General features: G+C 35.2%; 1 long non-coding RNA gene across 1 annotated transcript in view; it reads left to right on the forward strand.

Moving 5' to 3' along the window:
• Positions 1 to 1,234: 1,234 nt before the first annotated feature.
• The window catches only part of LOC111774569 (uncharacterized), a 68,378-nt gene continuing 48,102 nt past the window's right edge, over positions 1,235 to 21,510 (forward strand). Inside the window, exons 1-4 of the long non-coding RNA XR_002809566.2 lie at positions 1,235 to 1,452; positions 11,944 to 12,100; positions 15,540 to 15,672; positions 20,703 to 20,787. This is a non-coding gene — a long non-coding RNA (uncharacterized lncRNA). The remainder of the gene's footprint in view (positions 1,453 to 11,943; positions 12,101 to 15,539; positions 15,673 to 20,702; positions 20,788 to 21,510) is intronic.

Consider the following 21,510-nt stretch of genomic DNA (forward strand, 5'->3'; position numbering starts at 1 on the left):
ATGACATCAACTCACCAAGTCAAAGCAAACAAACGAAAAATGTCTGAGAATTCCAGGGAGAAATATTCAAATGGTATTTCTAAAAACATAGAAAGGAAAGCAGAAAGGGAGGAAGGAGGAAGGAAGAAAGGGAAAAAGATAAAATTCTAAAAAGTAAGTAGATATTTTAAAAAAAAATAGAACTACCATATGATCCAGAAATTCTGCTTCTGGGTACAAATCCAAAGGAATTGAAATCAATCTGGAAGAGACAGCTGCATTTGCATGTTTATAGCAGCTTTATTCACAATAGCCAAGATATGGAAACAGTCTAAACATCCACTGATAAATGAATGGGTAAAGAAAATGTTATATATACATAGAGTGGAATATTTTTCAGTCTTAAAAATGATAGAGGCTGGACCAGTGGCGCAGCGGTTAATTGTGTACGTTCCGCTTTGGTGTCTTGGGTTCACCAGTTCAGACGTGGCACTGATTGGCAAGTCATGCTGTGGCAGGCATCCCACATATAGGGTGGAGGAAGATGGGCACCGATGTTAGCTCAGGGCCAGTCTTCCTCAGCAAAAGGGAGGAGGATTGGCAGTAGATATTGGCTCAGGGCTAATCTTCCTCAAAAAAAAAAAAAAAAAGAATCCAGCCATTTGGAGAAACATGGATGGATCTGGAGGACGTTATACTAAGTGAAGTAAGCCAGACAGAGAAAGACAACTACTGTGTGATCTCACCCACATATAGAATCTAAAATAGTCAAGTTCACAGAAGCAGAGAGTAGAATGATGGTTGCCAGGGGCTGGGGGAGGGGGAAATGGGGGCGTCATGGTCCAAGGGTAGAAAGTTTCGGATATACAAGATAAACTCTGAAGGCCTGCTATACAGCATAGTGCCTCTAGCTAACAATACTTTATTATATACTTCAAATTTGCTAAGATGGTAGACCTTATTTAAGCGTTCTCACCACTAACACTAATAATAATAATTAAAGGGGCAGAAGAAAACTTTGAGAAGTGATGGATATGTTTATGGCTTTGATGGTGGTTTTGGTGTCACAAGTGTGTGATTACCCCAAAATCATCAAATCATCAAGAATATACAACTTCTTATATGACAATCATACCTCAATAAAGTGGTTTAAAAAATAATCAATACCTGTGAATTTTATGATTCAACAATGTCAGACTGCTTACATCACAAAAGAAATGATAGAAGACAGAACACAGAAATATGGTAACTTTACAGTGCTGAAAGAAAACAGCTGCCAACCTAGAATTCTATGTATAACGGCTTCTTTAAAAATTAAGAGAAATATGGATATACTCTAACAAACAAAACGGAGACTATTCGTTATGAGCAGTATAGATCAAGAAATGTACAAAAGGGAATCCTGGAGGCAAAAGAAAAATGAATCCTGATGGGAGCATAAAAATTCAGGGAGGAGTAAATAGGACTAAACAGGTAACAATGTGGCAAAATATACATATATATATGAGTTATTAATTGTGAAGTTTAAAATATGTTATTCACAAAAATTATATGTAAAATTAAATGCATGGCAAAATAAATAGGAATAAGGTAAAACAAGTTAAAATGCCCAGGGTATCTATCATTATCAGGGGAAAGGTAAGATAGTAAGTCAAGGATGAATATTATAATTTATAGAGTGATCGCAAAATAATAGTGAAGGTATGTACACATAACAAGAAAGTAGAGGGAAATAGAGTAACTTTTAAAAGATTTGGTTAATCAAAAATTAAGCAAGAAAGAAGTAACAAAGCAATATAAAAGAATCCTAGAATAAAAGATAAACAGTAAAATAGTTAATAAAAATTCAAATAAATCAGTGATTGCATTACAGTTAAATGGGCTAAATTAGAGGAACAGATTTTGAGATTATATAAAAATATACTGTATGCTACTGAAAAGAGACACTTCTTTAATACAAATGCAGAAAGGGGTTGAAAGTAACAAGATGAAATAACAGATATGCAACATTAACCCAAAACAAGCTGATGTAGTTTATTAATAGCATAAAATGAAGACTTTAAGGAAGAAATTGTTATTTGAGGTAAAAATGTGTATGTCGGTGATAAAGGGATAATTAACTAGGAAATTTTCACAAGACTAAAATTACACCTTCAAAATATATAAGCAAAATATAAAGAAGACAATTAAAAGGAGAAAAATGAGATCTTCATATCTGTTAGGAAAACAAAGCAGATAGCAAATCATTGATCTAAAAACACATTTCAAAAATTTGACCTAACTACCAATAATTTCACAGTATACAATCTTTAAAATGCACGTGGACTATCTAGCTTTATCTGACATTTGTTGGTGCATAGTACAAGTATCAGTATATTTGAAAAGGCTGGAATTATTCAAAATATATTATGCTACCACTGAGTAATTAAGCTTGATAGCATAATAAAAATATCAATAGAAAATACCTGACTGTCCAGACATTAAGTAATATAGTTGTAAATAATCCTTTAATCAAAGAAAAAATGAGAAAGGAATTATAAAGTATTTTCAACTGATTGGAAATGATGATACAATTGATTAAAACTTCTGAAAAATGCAGACCAAACAGCGTTTAAAGGTTATTCGACAGCGTCATTTGCACGTGTGAAAAGAGTTCTCAATTGCCATAAAGAAGAATAGACTCTAATCTGTGTTTTTAATTAGAGATGCTCTACTTGGTTAGTAAACACAATGTTTTTACATAGAAACAAGCACTGATCCAAATTCTTCACCACTCTGCAACCACATCCTTTGCCCCGTAACGTTGACGTTCCTCCCATTAGAGGCAGAGAATTCCTGCCCCTTGACTATAAGCTTGCTCACATGACTTGCTTTAAATAATGGAATTTTAACAGTTGTGACAGGAGCAGAAGCACCAAGTGTGCTCATATGATTGAGATTGCTGTCTTGAGCGTTAGCCACTGTCAGTAGAAGGGCTTTCCTCTGACAATCACTGCTCCTTCACTCTGAGGTCCGAGTAAACACACACGAGCAGACCTGAACCCAAACCACAGCAAGAAACCAAGCTCTGGACCAGCAGCTTGAAGCATGAAGCTGCTCTGAGCCCCAGCTGACCTACAGACACATGACGAGACTAAATGAGTGTTCCTCTTCCTTACAGCCACTGAGTTTTGGGATAATTTGTTATAAGGCAAATTTGACTGATACACTCTGTAAAAAATATCTTGTAACAATAAACGTATGTGAATAATATTAGTTGATTACAAATATGTGGAAGGAGCACCAGGCAATGACCTATCTACTTTTTTGGTTCATCAATATAGTTACCAATGTATAATTTCCTTCAGTTCTAGAGCAAGTGTGAATATTTAGATTGAGGTTACATGAATAATTTATGTGTATACATTTATTGCAATCTTATTTTAAAATATTAAATAACATCTAAATTTATCTTTTTCCTTTTAGAACTAAGGGGTTTTTTTAGTGAGATATTAATAAAACATTGCACTTCCATACTTAAAATAGTCTTGAAAAATAAGGTTTGGGGCCAGCCTGGTGGTGTAGTGATTAAGTTCACACACTCTGTTTCAGTGGCCCAGTTTTTGCAGGTTCAGACCCTGGGCACAGACCTAGCACCACTCGTCAAGCCATGCTGTGGCAGCATCCCGCATAAAATAGAGGAAGCCTGCCATAGATGTTAGCTCAGGGACAATATTCCTCACAAAAAAAAAAAAAGATTCATGTGCTAACATTTTCTATGGCAAAGAATTTACACTTAAGTGAAATAATAGCTTGAATGTTTACTAAGTCCAGTAATTCATTTTAGATGCAATGGTAGCAATCTTATCATGCTGACACGAGGTCACCATTTTCTGTTATGGTCTTCAACTGAAAAGTAATTTATTTGTTTATATTTCTGGTAGTAAGTTCTGTCATTTGTCCTGCAGCACAACCTACGCCAGACAGGTTTTCAGTTTGTTTTACTAATAAGACACATTGCTGGCACGTTCTCAGATTTTGTCTGACAAATGAGCTTCGTGAGAACAGGAGCAGAACGCAGAGCCAATACTATTTTTCTTTCTTATTAGCTTCCAAACATCTCAGGATACAAACTCGAAGTCAACTGCAAACTGTTCGACATACCCCTAATTGCTTTTGTGATGCTAGTCAAGTAACGCCAGTAGGAGCTACAGCACCTGGCTTTCTTTGGCCCCTGACTGCAATTGTGTAAGGCTGGAAACCACAGAATCAATAACTGCTAGACTTGTTTTTCTTTTAAATGAAGCACAAGAGGGAGATAGAGTGCCTCTCTTCAAAAAGTGCCTTTTTTTTTCTTTTTGCTATTGTTACAATTTTTCGTTGGAAATCAACCTCTTGGACCAGCATAAGTTCAAGACGTGACCATGATCAAAATTAAGAACTTTTCATTCAGCCTTCTAAAATAAAAATAAAAGGGACACTTCATTTCTATTTAAGGCTTAAATATGAAAATTCATAAGGGTGTACGTAGTCTATGTAATCATGTCCTCCACAGAGAACAGGTTGGAAACAGATGGTCTGAATAATATTTGAGTTTTATTCTTTTGAATTATCTGAAATAGCAATTGAGTGCAAGTATTCAAAGTGAGTTTATAAAAATTGAAAAAAAAAACAGATTTAACAATAAAACAATCTAAATTTGGTCTAACTTACCATTTTGCAAAAGGAGTCTTTTAATTTCAGTGAAAAGTAGATATTACTATTCAGGGCTTTTTAAAAAAATATTTCCATTAAGCTGTTAGTTGTGTTGCGTGGAACACAATGCTTGAATTTGTTTCATATTTGAAGAACATTTTTTTTTTTTTAAGATTTTATTTTTTCCTTTTTCTCCTCAAAGCCCCCTGGTACATAGTTGTATATTCTTTGTTGTGGGTCCTTCTAGTTGTGGCATGTGGGACGCTGCCTCAGCATGGTTTGATGAGCAGTGCCATGTCTGCGCCCAGGATTCGAACCCACGAAACACTAGGCCGCCTGCAGCAGAAAGCGTGAACTTAACCACTCAGCCACAGGGCCAGCCCCATATTTGAAGAACATTTAACCTTTAAATTATTTGTCTTTTTACTTGAAAGAAAATCATAAGACCTAAAATTACTTTTATAGACGCAAATGCCACCTTAAAACTAAAAAAGTTTGGCACTCCTAAGAAAACAAAATTGTGATATATTAGTCTTATTATGGCTTTCCATCAAAATATCTGCATTATTTAAAAAATTTACTTAATACTCAAATTCTTTACAAATCTGTCACGTGTATTTTATTAAACTTTGACAATACTATGTTGTGCATTTAAAATCATTTAAGTAAGGAATTATTTTATCGTTTTATAATGTTTCAGATTTAGTATGTCTTTATGTTTTTTACATTAAATGAACCTACATTTTAAGGTATTGTATCATCATATTACATGTTCTATACTTACAGATTTCTTTTATTTTTTAACTCTTGACCATATTAGCACCACAGCCAATTGCCTGAATACAGTCCAGAGACGGTTGGGGGACGTTAGTTAACTCTATGTGCCCACATATTTAGAGAGCATAGATAACAAGTGCTTCTGCTGACTCACAACTCTTTCCTTTCCGAAACAACACTGGACAGCCTGGATCATTTTGACTTTTTAAAAGCACTGTGTAAGTGATTGCTTTAGGAGTTTTGTTGTTCTTACCACTGATTATAAATCTTCAAAGCATAGCTTCAGCCAATTTGTTTAATCTTGGAAAGAATAGATAAAAAACAAATCATTAGGTTGTCTAACAGTTAAACAATTTGCCATTCAAAAAGCCTTTTTTTAATTCTTAACAAATTCAGGATTTACTTTATCAAAATACTTAGTTTGACTCCCCTTGCTCAATTGAGAGGCCTAGTTTTCCAATATTACTCCTTCTACACGATAAGGAAGTAAGATTCCTACTTAAATGGAATTATGTGTTTCAAAGTCCAAGTAACCAATATAAATGATAAAAAATAGTCATTTCGAAGTATTATGAATCAGCTCTAGTCAAGTATTCCCCATTTAACACCCTCATCACCTGCTTTAAGGGCAGCATAGGAGTTTAAATCCCTTTTATTTGTTTAGGATCTGGAAAACTTTCTTTACTTAATGGTTATCATATTTTGGGGGTATGACCTTATGGGGGATCAGACTTTGCCACCCCAAAATGTGTCTCTTTGTCTTGATTATTTTTAAGAACAAAAGACTCTGAAATAAACTTTGACCTTCCACCTAACTGCCTAAAAGAATTTCAGATAGAAGGCTGATTCCAGAAAGAAGCTAATACCAGAAGGTAACTATAATGGAACATAAACTAGGTGTGATAGACAGGGAGGAACCTATCAAGGGCCTTTTAATCAAAGTCCTCTTCCTCTCCCATTGTCTTTACAAGACGTGGTCAACATTTGTTTATCAAACATTTGCTTTTCCATTTCCGTGTAATTTGCCTTCCTCCCCTTTGAAGTTTCAAACCAGTACCCCCAACATCCTCCTTTGTCTTTAGCTGAAGATGATATTTGAGGTTGTGGCTTCCACCATTTTGGGGAGTTACTCAGAGCTCCTGGGTTTCTCCATGTATAAATGTTATTAAACTGTGTTTGATTTCCTACTGTTATTCTGTCTCATGTCAATTTAATTCTTAGATCAGCCAGAAGGACCGAGAGGGTAGAGGAATAGTTCTTCCTTCTCTACAACGTTTTGCAAGTTCTTGGTAGATTATGGGGAGAAGCACTTTTCCCTTTGCTTTCCTTCTTCTTGTCACTGCTAGCCAAGGAGATGTGTGCATGCACACAGGAAATCTTCCTTTTCCAAGGAGAATTAAGTAGGACTGGAAGTGCCCCTAACAAGAGAGTTTCTCCAGGTATTTTTCTACTCTTTTCCCTTTTTTTGTCTTCTTTCCCTTTTTCTGAGCTTCTCTTTTCTATTGTAAATGAAGATTGAGTTGGAAACTTTGATGCCGCCTCTTGTTGAGCAAACATCTGACTTTGTGACCTGGGATGATGGCTCCACTCTATGCAGTTGGGCAAATCTCTCTTCTTTCTGTCTTGTTTCTGTCTCTTGACATTGGTGTGTGTGACTATTGTCCTTTCCTGCAAAAAGATTCAACACTTTTTTTTATATTACATTGAACATAAAAATTATAGACCTTTAGCTTGTCTTAATTTAATGTTACTTGAATGTATGTGACAGACAGTACAAAGAGCCCACTATTTGATGTGGTCCAGGCTGTTTCATTGTAGTTCTGCGCATAGAGTAGAAAGCCACTTACAGCTTTCCCTTTGAGCTCTAAACCAATTGAGAAAAAAATGAGAGTCATACAGAGTTTAAAATACCATCTTGGTTGCTGTAAAAAATGGATCAGATAACTCTACTTGTACCCAGGGTCAAAATAGACTTTTCACTCTTTGCCATCTCAATTGATCTTATTCAATGAAAGATCCAGCTAGAAGCAAAATGTTTCTCAGCTTTTTCTCTTGTGTTTAAATTTTCCCCAGGGAGTTGATTGAGAAGAGCATTTTGTCAAGGGAGTTTTGATCCATTAAAAGGACCATTATCTAAATATCATCTTCTATTACTATTATCTCATTATTAACACAAATCATTAATAACCATTTTCTTTCCTTCTAGACAACATTAGCATATTTGTCATACTATATACACAGTATATACAGAAAAGTATATACAGTATATAAGTAATTGATTTCGTGGAAATTTCTAGGTGAGCATATCTGTCCCTCTATGCCCTTTGACCCTTGGAAATGTCCTAAATAATAAAGAAGCATACTTACTAAAGATAGAGATTTAGATACTGTATTAACAAAGCATATAGTACATCACATATATCCAAAACTATGTGAGAGATTGTACACAGGCACTAAAATTTCCCAGATATTCTCAGTCTTTAAGAAACTTTCATTTTGCTATTTCATTTTACTGATATTTTTGGGTCTTAATTCAGAGTGGGTGGTGACAGCAGTATTTTTTAAAGTCAATATATAAAGCAAAAATCCCTTCTAGACAAAATTACGTTTGAAAACCTATTAAATCACCCAGAATTCATGTCACAAAATCCATCAGCTAGCAATAATTCCAAGTACTGTACAGTCAAATTTGTCTCCAGAACAGGTCATTATTTCTTTAATTAGGCCTGAATGATACACTTGACTGGGGTTTAAAGGACATATTGTACACATGGAGTTGTATTTTGTGCAATATTTTTAGACAGAGAGCAACCTTCACATTATAGGAGACAGAAAAGAAATTAAGTCCTCAGAGGTATAGTGTATTAAATTATCCATTTCTCTCTCACTTTGGGTCACGACGAACTTGAATAACCCAAAGTAATGGATTAGTCTCTCTCTCACACATGCATACACACACATACAGTGTTTTACTGGTATGTAGAGTGTGTGTGTGTATATGTGTGTGTGTAATGTGCCTGCACTGTCGGTCCTCTCCAGATTTCTGCTTTTGCTTATGTTTCAAGTACACATCCTCTTAGCTTTCCCGGAACTCAATCACATGTATTTTTCTTCATCAAGTCTATGTTGGATGTATTTTTATTGAACTATGTGCATTACTCCATTGCTACTGCTAATTAAAGGTGGAGTCTACAGAGAAACTTATAAATGTGTATGAAATTTGTTTCAGGTATATTCCAACTCAACTGCTAATTTCCCCTTACCTTTTCTGAGGACTACAGATAGAATTCATTCATGACAAATGTTCTGGGGAATCCACAGATTACAGGAATCTTGCTATACATATGTCCAGTTTTCCTTTGACTTGACATTCTCTTGTTACTGGAAGTTTTGATTAATTTCCCATGGAGAAGATAATTTGATTTCTGATGACAACCATCCCTTTTCTCTGTTCAAAAGTCATCGCTGTGACATCTATGATTTTCTTCCCATGTTTTCACATCATTCATCCAAGAAACTCTCTTAAATAAATTCTTCTCTGATATTGCCTTTCTATATGGTACATTACTAAAGTACATTCTTGAGAACAGACATGTTTTACGAGATGGTGTTCATGAAAACTTCTCATGGTGCATGAAAGCATGTGTGCATGTCTCTGTGTTGAAGAGAAGTCTAGTTTTTGACAAGCAGAACTAAATGTCAGAATAAATATCTCTTTTGAAACTGATGTGGCATAAATGATTGACATTTTGTTCTTAGAAAAGAAGAAGACTCTATCTTTTGTCACAGAATAGAAGGTTTCTCATAAATTATCATTTTTGATATGTTTGCATAGGACTTATGTATGAGAAGCTTACTGCAAATACTTGCTTTTTACCATTAATATAAGTATTAATAGAATTCTAAATCATTCCATTGATCTTTTTTCTTCTTAATTCAAATGAATTAATTCCTGAAATGCTGATCTATCTCAAACTTCCTCATCCTCCTGGGTCTCTGCAACTATATTCACTTCTATCATCAAGCAATTTAAATGACTATTAAAGAGAAAAATAACTTGGGCTTCCCATATACCAAATAATTCATAGCACAACTTGCTGTCATTTCTGTTTTATGAATTTATCTTTCAAGTTTCATAGTACATTTTAGGTGCAGACTTAATGTGGAAATACTGTAAGCTCAGCCCAGTGCATTTATTAAAATTAAATTATTATTAGAAAAGCAGTGTATAATAGAATGATTATTATTAATAAAGTAAATTAAATTCTCCAATATTATGATTAACTTTAGAATGTCTACTATCTATTAAAACCTTTGTGCCAAAAGCTGTACAAATTATCTTAATTTTCTAAATTAGCCTCTTAGGAATCCTTCAAAAATGCATTATTTACTGTGTCTTAAAGATTAGAAAACTAAGGTTCAGAGGTCACACTACTAGTAACACTTGTTAAGTGATTTAATGATGCAACATCTGCATATGTATTATTTCAATATATGACATAAGTATATATAAGTGACCTGGAGATTCTACAGATTAAACATCATTTAAAAGGATCACATTCATGTAACAATAACGACTACTGTTATTACTAACTTATAAATTTGTTGACAACAGTGAGTCTGAATCCATACTACATTCCCCAAAATAGGTATTGCATAAAGGTGTTTGGTATTTAACAATAATGGTCATTGAATAATTTGTGGGGTGGCTGGCCTGAAGATTGCAAGTCCTACACGTTACTAGCCTGGAGTGTTTCAAGAAGTAGTCACTCAACAACTTTTCTGAATTCTATTCAAAAATAAATTCTATTTATCTTTATTGTTGACAATTGTTCTATATTAAAGAAAGGGAAATCATAAACCCTACCAATGCTATAAGGCTCAATTTTCTTTCTAGAAAAATGCAAGGAAAAAATATTTACATATTATCTTCCTTCTAAAAGAAAATTAACCCTCTAAAGGCTCTTTAATGATGACCAAAAAAACTAGGAAAGCCAAGAACTCCTTTACCAGATTATGCATCACAAATGGTAAGAGCTTTACTTGAAATTATAAGCTGAGTCTCAAAAGGTGAGAAGGATTTGGCATTTGGAGCTGGACCCACCAACATCTATATCTTGTCTTCTATCAACCACCTACTAATCCACAGGAATCTCAAGTAGGGTATCCATATTCAGGACGTAGTTAGGCAAAGTTGCTGGTTGTCTCTTTGGCCCTAAATTCTCATAAAACTTTATTTCTGGTAAGCAGAGCTAGATTACCTGGAGAGAGGAGAACCTCTTTGGTCTTCATTAGATTAGTTGGCTAAACCTTTATCCCAACCTTAATTCATGGACTTATAATAAATTGGAGATGTGCACCACTTAACAACCAAGCAAATCTCCCAAACAGCATCTTCGATTTTCATGGAGGCAGGGTCAGACGATGGACGATGGCTTTCTAAATGAAAGTCACAGGTAGAAACTGTGTGAAGATTCCATTCCCAACACAAGTGACCTTATTACTGTCTTGCTATAATCAAGCTGAACCAAAATTCCTCCTACGTGAGAGTGAGCATGGGAAGCATTGGAGGAGGGTAATTTAATCTTATCATTGATGACAGTTCACCACTTTTCTTTTCTTTTAATTCAGTGAGTTTAATAGCCAAACATTAAGAGAGCAGAGACATTGATGTCTCTGAGGAGAAATGTAAGAGATGCTTTGTTACCTTTATAGAATCAATTACATAATTATCTTTACTACTCTCATGTAATTTTTCTGAGAAGAGTAAAATGGGAAGTCCTGCACCTTATTATCTTTATAAATGTCATACCGATGCTGGCCAAAGAAAGTCTGATTTCCACCTGGATGATCCTTAAATTTCTTTAAAATTATCTTGCATATAATACACCAGAAGAATAACAAATCCCATTATTTTTGTTCTTTAATCAAATTGACCTTAATTATTTTAACAGTTTTATTGGATATTTCAATGTGTAACTCATGATAGCATAGCTTACATTATTTGGTTCCTGTTAAATGTCCATATTCTGCTACTGCACTGTAACCCTTAGTAAATAAACATCCATGCATCTTTAACTAGACCCGAACTATAGAGAAATTAAAGTTCTCCATGTTATTTCCCCCCCTTCCCCTTTCATACAGGGAAATTAAAGTCCCAGTAAATATTCTTCTCTAAAGATTATATAAATGTCAGGTGAAGATTTGCTCTCAAGCTCCAAATCAGTACACATAAAAGGCCAGTAAAACCACATAGGGATGGTTAAGCTTAAGCTGTAGTGACCTGGGACTTAGACACAAAACAGTGAATTAACTCCCTTAATTCTTTCTCTAGAAGCTCACTACTGAATTCTAGATGTAACCACTTACAGGGAACATGATAGATTAAAGGTAGAAGCTAGTGATAAGAACAGAGAATAATCTCCACTACACGTTGACTTGATAGCTCTCATTATGTCTATACTACTAGAAAATTATGCTTACTATCTTAGCAATCTATTTTCCTTTTTGAAGGTTGATAAACTGAAAAGGAACTGTGACCTGTTCTATAGAATTCTCATGTACAAAAATAAATCTAGCATTGGAGTCTATCTTTGTATATACACCTAAGTATATCTACATCACAGGATGAGAGGATAAAGGACAGGACAATGATGGAAAGCAGGCTGCGGTGAGTCAACCATCAAATGTCTTGGAACGCAAGTGCAGTTGTTTGGTTATTTGAAGTCAACATTTCTTAATTGTTTAAGCATTTGTAACAAAGAGATTGATTGGCTGGACTTGATAGTTTTGTGAATTATCCTTGCAGGTTTAACATGCAATAAACATACTTTTCAGTTACAAATAATGTCTCCAAGATATGAAAACTAAAATTAGATTCAAACAAGACATCGTGCTACATCTATAAGCTAAAGTAAGTCATTTACAATAAAGGACACTTGCTTCTTCTAAAGAAAAAAATCTTGAAAATTGTCCCTGAGAGTAAAATTCTTGAAGAAGTTTCCAGAATAGATTTGAGATTAAAACTCACAAATTTCTTGTGCAATCTAAACGTAACTAAGCACTATGATTCACCCAAGCAGTGAGGCATATTACCTTTGAACGTCATACATTGCTTTGTGTTTCACATTGTATTTAACCAAATTATAGTGACAGAAATTGGCATAAAAATAACTTAAATGACGTCAACCATTGGCAAAAATTACATAAGGAAATTATTAGAAGAAAGCATATCATATTTTCTAATATTCCAAGCATGGATTCATACGATTAGGCAATGTTAGTTTCCAAAACAAGTTGATTTTTAAGACCCTTGTGAAACTCAACAGGACTGATGATAGCTGCTTTTGACCTAAAGAGCTTCTTCTAATGAGACCCCTTCTCTCTCTCCTTGTCTCTTTTCTTTCTCTCTCTCTCTGTCTCTCTCTCCTACTCTATGCACAGTGTACGAGGGGGAATATTTCTCTACCTTCCCATAAGGTTTGCTCCCAGAGGAAGACCCAGTCCTGCAAGGTGATGCCTGCAGTTCTGCAGGTAGTTTCAACTTGGCAGCAGTATATAGTGAAGCCCAAAATGACTGTACATCTAATCATATCCTGCAATCCATATTTTTATATTAGTAAATTAAAAACTAATACCCATAAGCTGATTGCCTTATCTGTTTCTCATGCAATTCTGAACTCAGAGGAAGGGATGGAAGATGCTACTAAACCCTAAAAACTCCAACACTTTCCTAAATTGTAATTTGAACCAGACTCCATTCTTGTTAAATGTTTTACATGATCTCTTGTAGCCCAAGAAAGCATAAATTGTTACTATAGGCTAAACACAGTTCAAATTATTTGACTGGATTAGTTATTATTGCAAATAAGTAAGGTAGACATAATTTTTCCAGTTTTATATATGAGGTCACTGAAGGTCATAGAAAAGGACTAAGATGTTGAGAAGCTCCAAGCCCTGCAAAGATTTGTGTATCCTTCCACATACGATTAATTGTCCCTTTGCTTGAAGCTCATTACGTGTGATCAGACCCTCAATTAGGCTGCAGCACAGGGAGGTCAGAAAGGTTAGCTAACTGGTCAGTGGCTGAGCCAAGAGTCTGAAGCCAGAGCTCAGTCTTCTGCACTCTGACATTATCGTGCTCGTTTAGCCTGAAAATTCAGTCCTGCTGTCTTCCTTGTCTCATAATTTCCTATAATGCAGGAGTTGAATTCCTTTCAAATCTCTAGACTGCACTGTTTGTTTTCATTACGACTTATCAAAGTTTTACTATAAATATACTCAGTTAGATCACTCTTTCTTGTAACATTAAAATATTCTAATAAATGATCTATATTTTCATCCCTTGGCAACCTAAAGGATTTCCCAAATGTTTGCCATCTGATTCCCATCTAAAGAAGGGAATACAATCATAGTCGTCCTACCCAGTTTGAATCCTTTCCAAAATATGTTCTCTTTTCTTAATGGTTGTCATCATTACTTCCATGTTCTTCCTAAACTTTTATTCTGTATTTTTCAGGTTTCTTCCAAGTCACTTTGGCCACTGGATGAGATGGGAATAGCATATAAAACATGGTCCCAAATATTGGAGATGAGAGACAGGCATATGATGGCAGAGTGTAGAAATGAATCTTTATTGTAATTTACCTATTTAGTTCTTCATGAGCTTTATTTTATAAAATGAGGAAAGACAAAAGTGGAAAAATTATGAGGAAAGACTTACTGCGGCAGATTTCAGTGAAGGCTGTGGTTGAATAGAGGCAAGGCTTAAATGCAGTTAACAGCATTTTTCCTTAACCTTGTCCATGACATTGAGAACAACCTAGGATATGGCTGTCAGTGCACAGTATAACACAGTATAACCCATACGTAAGTTTCCCTTGTTAAATTCTTTAATATATATGTTTTTCGTGCTTGTAACACCTTTATAGCATATATTTATGGACACCCTTATAGGCATCTTTTTCTAACAGCAAGTTGGAAGGTGCTACATAGTACTCAAACTCTCCAAGGGCCTTTGAATACCCATGAGAACAATGAGATATGTGAATGAATGGGATCTAGAACAGAGGCAGAATTACTGTTTGTTTTCGCAGTCGAGTGTCTTGTTACCATAAGCGCTATGTCTAAATGCTACATATTAGCTGTATCAGTAGTTGCCCAATACACAATGAAAGAGAAAATTTACACCAAATCATTTTGAAAGTGCCATATGTATCATTATGCTTCTGATTTTAGAAAAGCGGTAAATTAAAGGTTCATATGGAAACATCAGTTAATTAGGTAGGTAAATATCTCTTATAAAATAGCCTAGTTATAAAATAAATAGTCAATATTTTGAGTATATTTCCAAGAAGTTAAAATGCCTGAAACACTAGCTAGGATAAGAAGTAGTTGGACTAATTTTTATGCCTTTTAATTTTTAAATACAGAGCCAATAAAACATATTTTCATATCTAAAAATATTCATGTAAAAGTAATGAAAGCTATAGCTTCCATTATGAGTGGTGGTGTTTTTTTTCTAAGTGTTATTGTTTTTACTACGCTTATAGAAAATTGTGAACTGTTACCTATATTTTGTATTGCTTGCTTTCTTAAAAAATTGATTTGTATTCCAGAAATATCATACCAAATATATTTTATCAGTTTTCTCATTTTCATAAAGAGGTTTGCTATTGTTGACAGATGATAAAATATGAATATTTAAAAATTATGTAGTTTAATGGTTGAGCAAGTACTTATATGAATATAAAAATAGTAAACAAAATTAGCAAAGTATTAACAATTGTAGAATCTAGGTGGTGAGTAAACAGATATCGTTCTACCATTCTTTCAGCTTTTCTCTATGCTTAATAATATATAGTTATAAAATTATTTCATTTAATGGTTTATTGCTTAACTCTGAGTGCTTGAAAGGTAACGACTGAGTTTTTACTTCACGTTTTATCACCCAAATTCAGTAGAATGCCTAACACATGTACAGCATTCAATGGATGGATATGAAGAAAGTGAACACAAATAAAAATAAAGTTGAATAAATGAATCAATAAAGATTCTAGGGGTAGGAATTGTGAATGATTCACTATATTGTGTTTTATTTCATATTAAAGAGAATAAATGAAAGAACCCAAGGTGGACAGAAACTGATAATGAGACTGATGAAATGATAGCAGCTGGAACAGAGGGCAAGAGAAAATTAAATCAATTCACTCCACCTAATCCACCGTTGCTTACCGTTCCACAGTAAGTGCAAGTGTAAGATCTTGGCATCCTAGTGCTTTGAGCCACGTTTTGCCAATGAGGGAGCTGCAGCAGAAGGAAAGTTGAAATTACTGATCCCAGTGGAGTCTGAGTGTCTCCTTAAGTGAGAATGCTTTCAAGTTCCCGACACCGATTCTATCTCTGTCAGCACTTTCATCGTGCTTGACATGGTTACCTCTCAAAATATTTTTTTTTCTTTTGATTTGTTTATAGGTACTAAATTCTACCATGGTCCATTAACAGACTTTTTAATATGCAGATGAATAAGCACTACTACTTAGTGCTAATTGGTTAATCAATCAAAGAATTTTTTACTTATTTCCCATAGTCTCAAGATAATGAAGGTCATTTTTGTGTTTGAAAAATGCCTTTCAGTAAAGCCTGGAGCCAAGTAAAAACAGAGGAGATGAATAGCAATAATGATCTTTGTAGTATTATATAGCTCGTTTATTTTCCCATTAACAGAGCTTATTTTTGTGGGCTTATTATAAGGCAGTGAAGAAACACTACACAGACTGACATGTCATTACCACACATGAGCGTATAAAAATTAGTGTTTGAAAGTACAATTAGAGTTGCAGTTGCATTATCACTATATCCCTTGTGAATTAACTTGGTGCTAAACTACTGATACATAAATAACTGTCACTGTCCTTAATCGTATGTGTTAAAGTTTTGACTTTTATATTCAAATCATCGTTTATAAAAATAGTCTGCCAACTGAGGAACATATTCAAAATCCTGTCTATATTATGTTGCTGATTTGGTAAACTTTGTGATTTGTCCTTTACTTGGCACTTATTAAGTTCTCACTGGGCGAAGGTGCTGCATTGTGAACTGACAGGAAGAGGAGAATTCAGTGTAAGATGCTGCTGAACACAGTGCATGTAGCTATAATTTGTTTGAAAGGCAGCTGTCATCCACCAATGCCATAAATGACAAAAAGGGCCCAAGACTCGTGGTAGACGTCATGCTTCACTAGCTAGGCTACACACAGTGCCTAAGCATCTGTCTAGCACCAAACCTCCCAGAGCTTTTAGGCTAGCCTACATTCCCTGTACTTGCGACACTACAGTCAAAACACAGTCCACGTCATCTCCTCCCTGAATCTTAATATAAAATGGTCAGACGCTTAAGAGAAAACCAGCTCCCCCAGGGCCCAGTTACTTCCTTTTTAAAATGAGGGGGCTGACTTAGGTGATCTTCCCTATTCATTTTAGTGCTAATAGTATACAGACAGGTATTTTCAGAAGCATTTCATCTCTGGCTTCCCTGCTCTGATGGCTGTTACCCATAATCAAGCAGTTATTCAATAGTAAGGGGGTCAGCGTGATGGAACATCTTGTTGAGGATGTACCAGTGAGTGGACGTGAGGACAGACAAATCTGGGTGATGCTTTAATCATTTCTCCCGTTAGAAAAGACAAGGAAGGGAACGGCACTTCACTTTATCTTTCCAGTGATGTATCTTACATGGGAGTAAATGAGTGGACAAACTTTAAATATTTCATAAATATGTTTATCCTTATATACATGGAAGTGAAAAATGAACAATTTGAGTTTCTTGTGGTGCCAGGAACTGAGAATCAGAGAAAGGGAGCAAGAGTAGGAGTATATATTTAGGGCCTTTCAACAGGTTTACTTACTGACTTAGAAGGGTTGTGCTATGGGTCTGGCTGCCTCTGTAAAGTTGGCAGGTACAGATTTGAAAAGATGCAACAGCTTCATCCCAGCTCACTCAGCTCAGCACTGAGGGTTCCAAGTCACAAAGCAGCCCACCATAGAGCTGAACGAAACGGTGAAAAGGCAGGTGAACGTCATCCTATATAGTGTTCTGTTTGGGATATTGTAGCTCAGCATTTAGTGTCATGTTAGAAGGCCTAGGGTGAAGAGTGAGTTGATCCTACAAAGGATGTCAGGGGCCAAACCCACTTGCCAGCCCTGGACCTACTACATCAGGATCAGATGACTCAGGGTGGGGATGCTAGGTGCCAGAAGTCACCAGTAAGTCATGGATCCTCTTCATTTCATACACAGGGAGTACTTATTAATCCAATAAAAATTAATTGTTCTTTTTAAATGCCTAATCTGACTGGTAGCAAAGGAGGCTATGATAAACAATTATAGCCTCTAGGGGAGCCTCTATTTCAACTAAGGAAGTGTGAGATAGTTGTAGGAGAGATAACTTATTAAAATGACACTATTTCTGAGTGCTGTTCGATAACAGGAACCATTTTCACAAGTCCCGAGAGCCAATTTGTTTGATGTCTTAATGGTCAATGATAAATCCAGCATTCAATTATCAGACTTCATTTCAGCTGGCGTATGAGCAGCATTTGACATTATTGACATCTCCCTCCTGGCAGACACACTGTCTTTTCTTGGTATCCAGGATACCAAACTTTCTCTGTTTCCCTCCTCACTCATGAGTAGCCCCGTTTTTCAGTCTTGTGTGCTGATTTAACCCTTTCCATATGACCACTTAATGTTGTCCCTGCGCCAGAACTCAGTCCTTCATCTTTTTCTCATTGGTGTCTGCACTTGTATTTTTAGTGTTCTCACACAGTCTCAAGGCTTCTCACCTGTTTGTACACTATTCCTAAACATAAATCTCTGACTCCCCCTATTTTAAACTCCAGACTTGTATACCCAACTGCACACTTAACTTCTCTACTTGTAAAGGTAAAGGACGTTCAAAATTCACATGTTCAAAACTCAGCTGAACCTTCCCCAGCTCATTTGAAATTAAATTCTTATTTCCATTTGCTCAGACTAACATCCTTAGAGTTATTATTGATTCACATTTGTTTTTTATCTCCCGACCTACATATGCTTTTCCAACATGAAATCCTGCTGGCTATAGCTGTGTGTAGAATCTGATCTCTTCTTTCCGCATTAACTGCTGTAACATTGTCCCAGAGTAATATCAGCTTTTGCCATCCAAAATGTTTATAATATCAGAATATTATGAACAATTTATGAATACTATAATTATTTTTCCATGTGTGTAGTGACAATATCTGGGGTTTTTTTCTGGGACACAGCCCTTGGCACTTCTAGGAGCTCACTGATTAGATAGATAGATAGATAGATGAAATAATAAATAGAAATAATTAGTTGCTTCATATTAAGTTACAAAACTTAGATTTTAAAAAATTTAATTTGTAAAGTTGGAGAGAGAAGACAGAGTTTCTTCCGCAAAATGTAACCATAAAATTTGAGATTGATCAAGTATGGGAAGCAAATTTTAATTTTCAATCTCAGACCCATTGTAGGAGGAGAAATAATGGCCCTGCAAAGATGTGCATGTCCTAATCCTCAGGACCTGTTACATGGCAAGGGGGAACTATGGCTGCGCATGGAATTAGTTGCTAATCAGCTGACCTTAACATAAAGAAATTATCCTAGACTATCTGTGTGGGCCCAATGTCATTGCAAAGGTCCTGGAAAGTGGACTAGGGAGGCAGGGAAGGAGATCACTGACAGAGATTTGAAGATGCTAAACCCCTGACTTTGAAGGTGGAATCAGGGGCATGAGCTAAGGAATGCAGGGAGTGCCTAAAAGCTGGAAAAGAAAGAAAACAAATTTTCCCCTAGAGCCTGAAAAAAGAGACACAGCTCGGTTATTCCCTTGGTTTTAACCAAGGGAGACCCATTGCAGCCTTGCGACTTCCAGAATCGTAAGATAGTAAATTTGCGTTCTTTGAAGCCACTAAATTTGTCATCATTTATTGCAGCACTATCAGGAAATGACCTTATCCACTCAAATCCTAAAATCATACTTTTTTCTTTTTAACAATTCATCTTTTTTTTACCTGCATAAAATACGTGGATAAACTTTAAATGTTTATCTTTACGGAGCCTCACAATGTTATCTTTCACATTATTTTGATGATTTATCTTGCTTTGTAACTATTTCCTGACACTTAGTCATTTATTCTTATTACTCTGCAGTTTTGTGCACTTTATTGTCCAACATGCTGCTTCCTGCCCACTGTTTCTCCAGGGTTTTGGCTTCGTATCTCTTTTATTCCACAGCTCCTGCATTAATCTTTTGCTGACCCTGCTGGTACTGTGTCACAGATATCTTCCACTTAATGTACCTCCCACTGGCACGGTTCTCAAACAACATTTATCAGTCTTGCCTGATAGGAAGTGAAAATCAGTTTCCAGAGTCATGTGGAAATTTGACAACTATTTTACAAAGGAAAATTATCTTAGTACACTTAAGAAATATAGCCATGTATGATTACCCTTTGTATTAGAATATATTTTGAAATATGTAAGCATAAATGAGTAAATGAAAGAGAAATGTGTGCGTGTTCTGGTTTAATATAAGGAAGCTTTTAGACATCATTTTTTGATGTATCACTTCATTCACTTTGTCATGTACCTCAAGTTTTTCAGCTGTGCAACTTCTAAAACTTATTTCCCTCTTCTTAAACCCCAATTCTTGCTTTCTGGTATTACTGTAAAGCCATGTCAGTAAATATTCCTAAGTAAATAACAGTAAATTATACAAAATAATCCAAAAGCCAGATTTAGATATAGATGTATAGATATAGATATGGCTTCACTATTTTAGAAAAAATGAGTTTATTATTTTTAGAGAAATAATTCATAATGTAAAATTCCAGTAAGAAAGAACAAAAGGCTGAAAGTAAATAAATCAAAATTTATCAAAACCAATGTTAAATAATCATAAATATTAAGTGACTATAATTTAAAATCTGTCAGTCCTATATAATAGAAAAATTAAATTGATTAAATTATGGTATCAAAAAATCTTATATATATATATATATAACTAGAGTTGGTAGCATGATATTTATATTTTCCCTTAGAGAAAAATAAAACATGAAAATATTCTTTTAGAGCTGAAAGCTTTGCTAAACTTCCAGACAAATGTTTTACTGATACAAGAAATTTGTTTCTAAAGTTCTCCTCTGAATAAAGAGTACGCAAAAGTATTAGGAGGCTGAAATAACATGGATTTGTAAATGTATGCTTCAGTTGTAGGAGTCCTACAAATAGATCTTTGTCAGGCATGATGAAGTCTGCACTCCCAGGCAACATTCCACATCCATTCACTGACTAGGTGAGCGTATCATTATTTGTATTCTGTCAAGCTTTATAATATTTATAATGTGTCACAGTAATCCCCTTAGTTTATTCTTATTTCTCTAATTGATTGAATGCTCATTATATTCTATACGTATCTTCTCTATTAACAAATAATTTATTTTTATTTCTTGATGAACTGAATTTATTGCCAATAATTTATTTTTAAAAGAAGAGATTACAGGGGCTGGCCCCGTGGTGCAGTGGTTAAGTGCACGCATTCCACTTTGGTGGCCCGGGGTTCACTGATTCGGATCCTGGATGAGGACATGGCACCGCTCGGCAAACCATGCTGTGGTAGGCGTCCCACATATAAAGTAGAGGAAGATGGGCACGGATGTTAGCTCAGGGCCAGTCTTCCTCAGCAAAAAAGAGGAGGATTGGCAGCAGATATTAGCTCAGGGCTAAACTTATCCCCCCCAAAAAAAAACAAAAAACAAAAAGAAAAGAGAAGAGATCATAATTGTAATATTTCTAAGAGTTCAGGCAATTGACAATAACAGCTGATTGCTTTTACATTCGAGGGTGAAACTGGCTGGCTGTAACATTACTGTATCCCACATTCCTTCCTTTAGGACTTTGATAATTGCTCTGCCCTCTTTTTGCACTGAGATTCCTGTAGTTAATTACAGCAATTAATTTGAGCCTAGCTCAACTTCTTCCTCTTGTGGATGACTCACTTTTGCTATTTGAATCCCTA

The sequence above is a fragment of the Equus caballus genome, chromosome 8 (assembly GCF_041296265.1).
Source record: "Equus caballus isolate H_3958 breed thoroughbred chromosome 8, TB-T2T, whole genome shotgun sequence".
Taxonomy (NCBI): domain Eukaryota; kingdom Metazoa; phylum Chordata; class Mammalia; order Perissodactyla; family Equidae; genus Equus; species Equus caballus.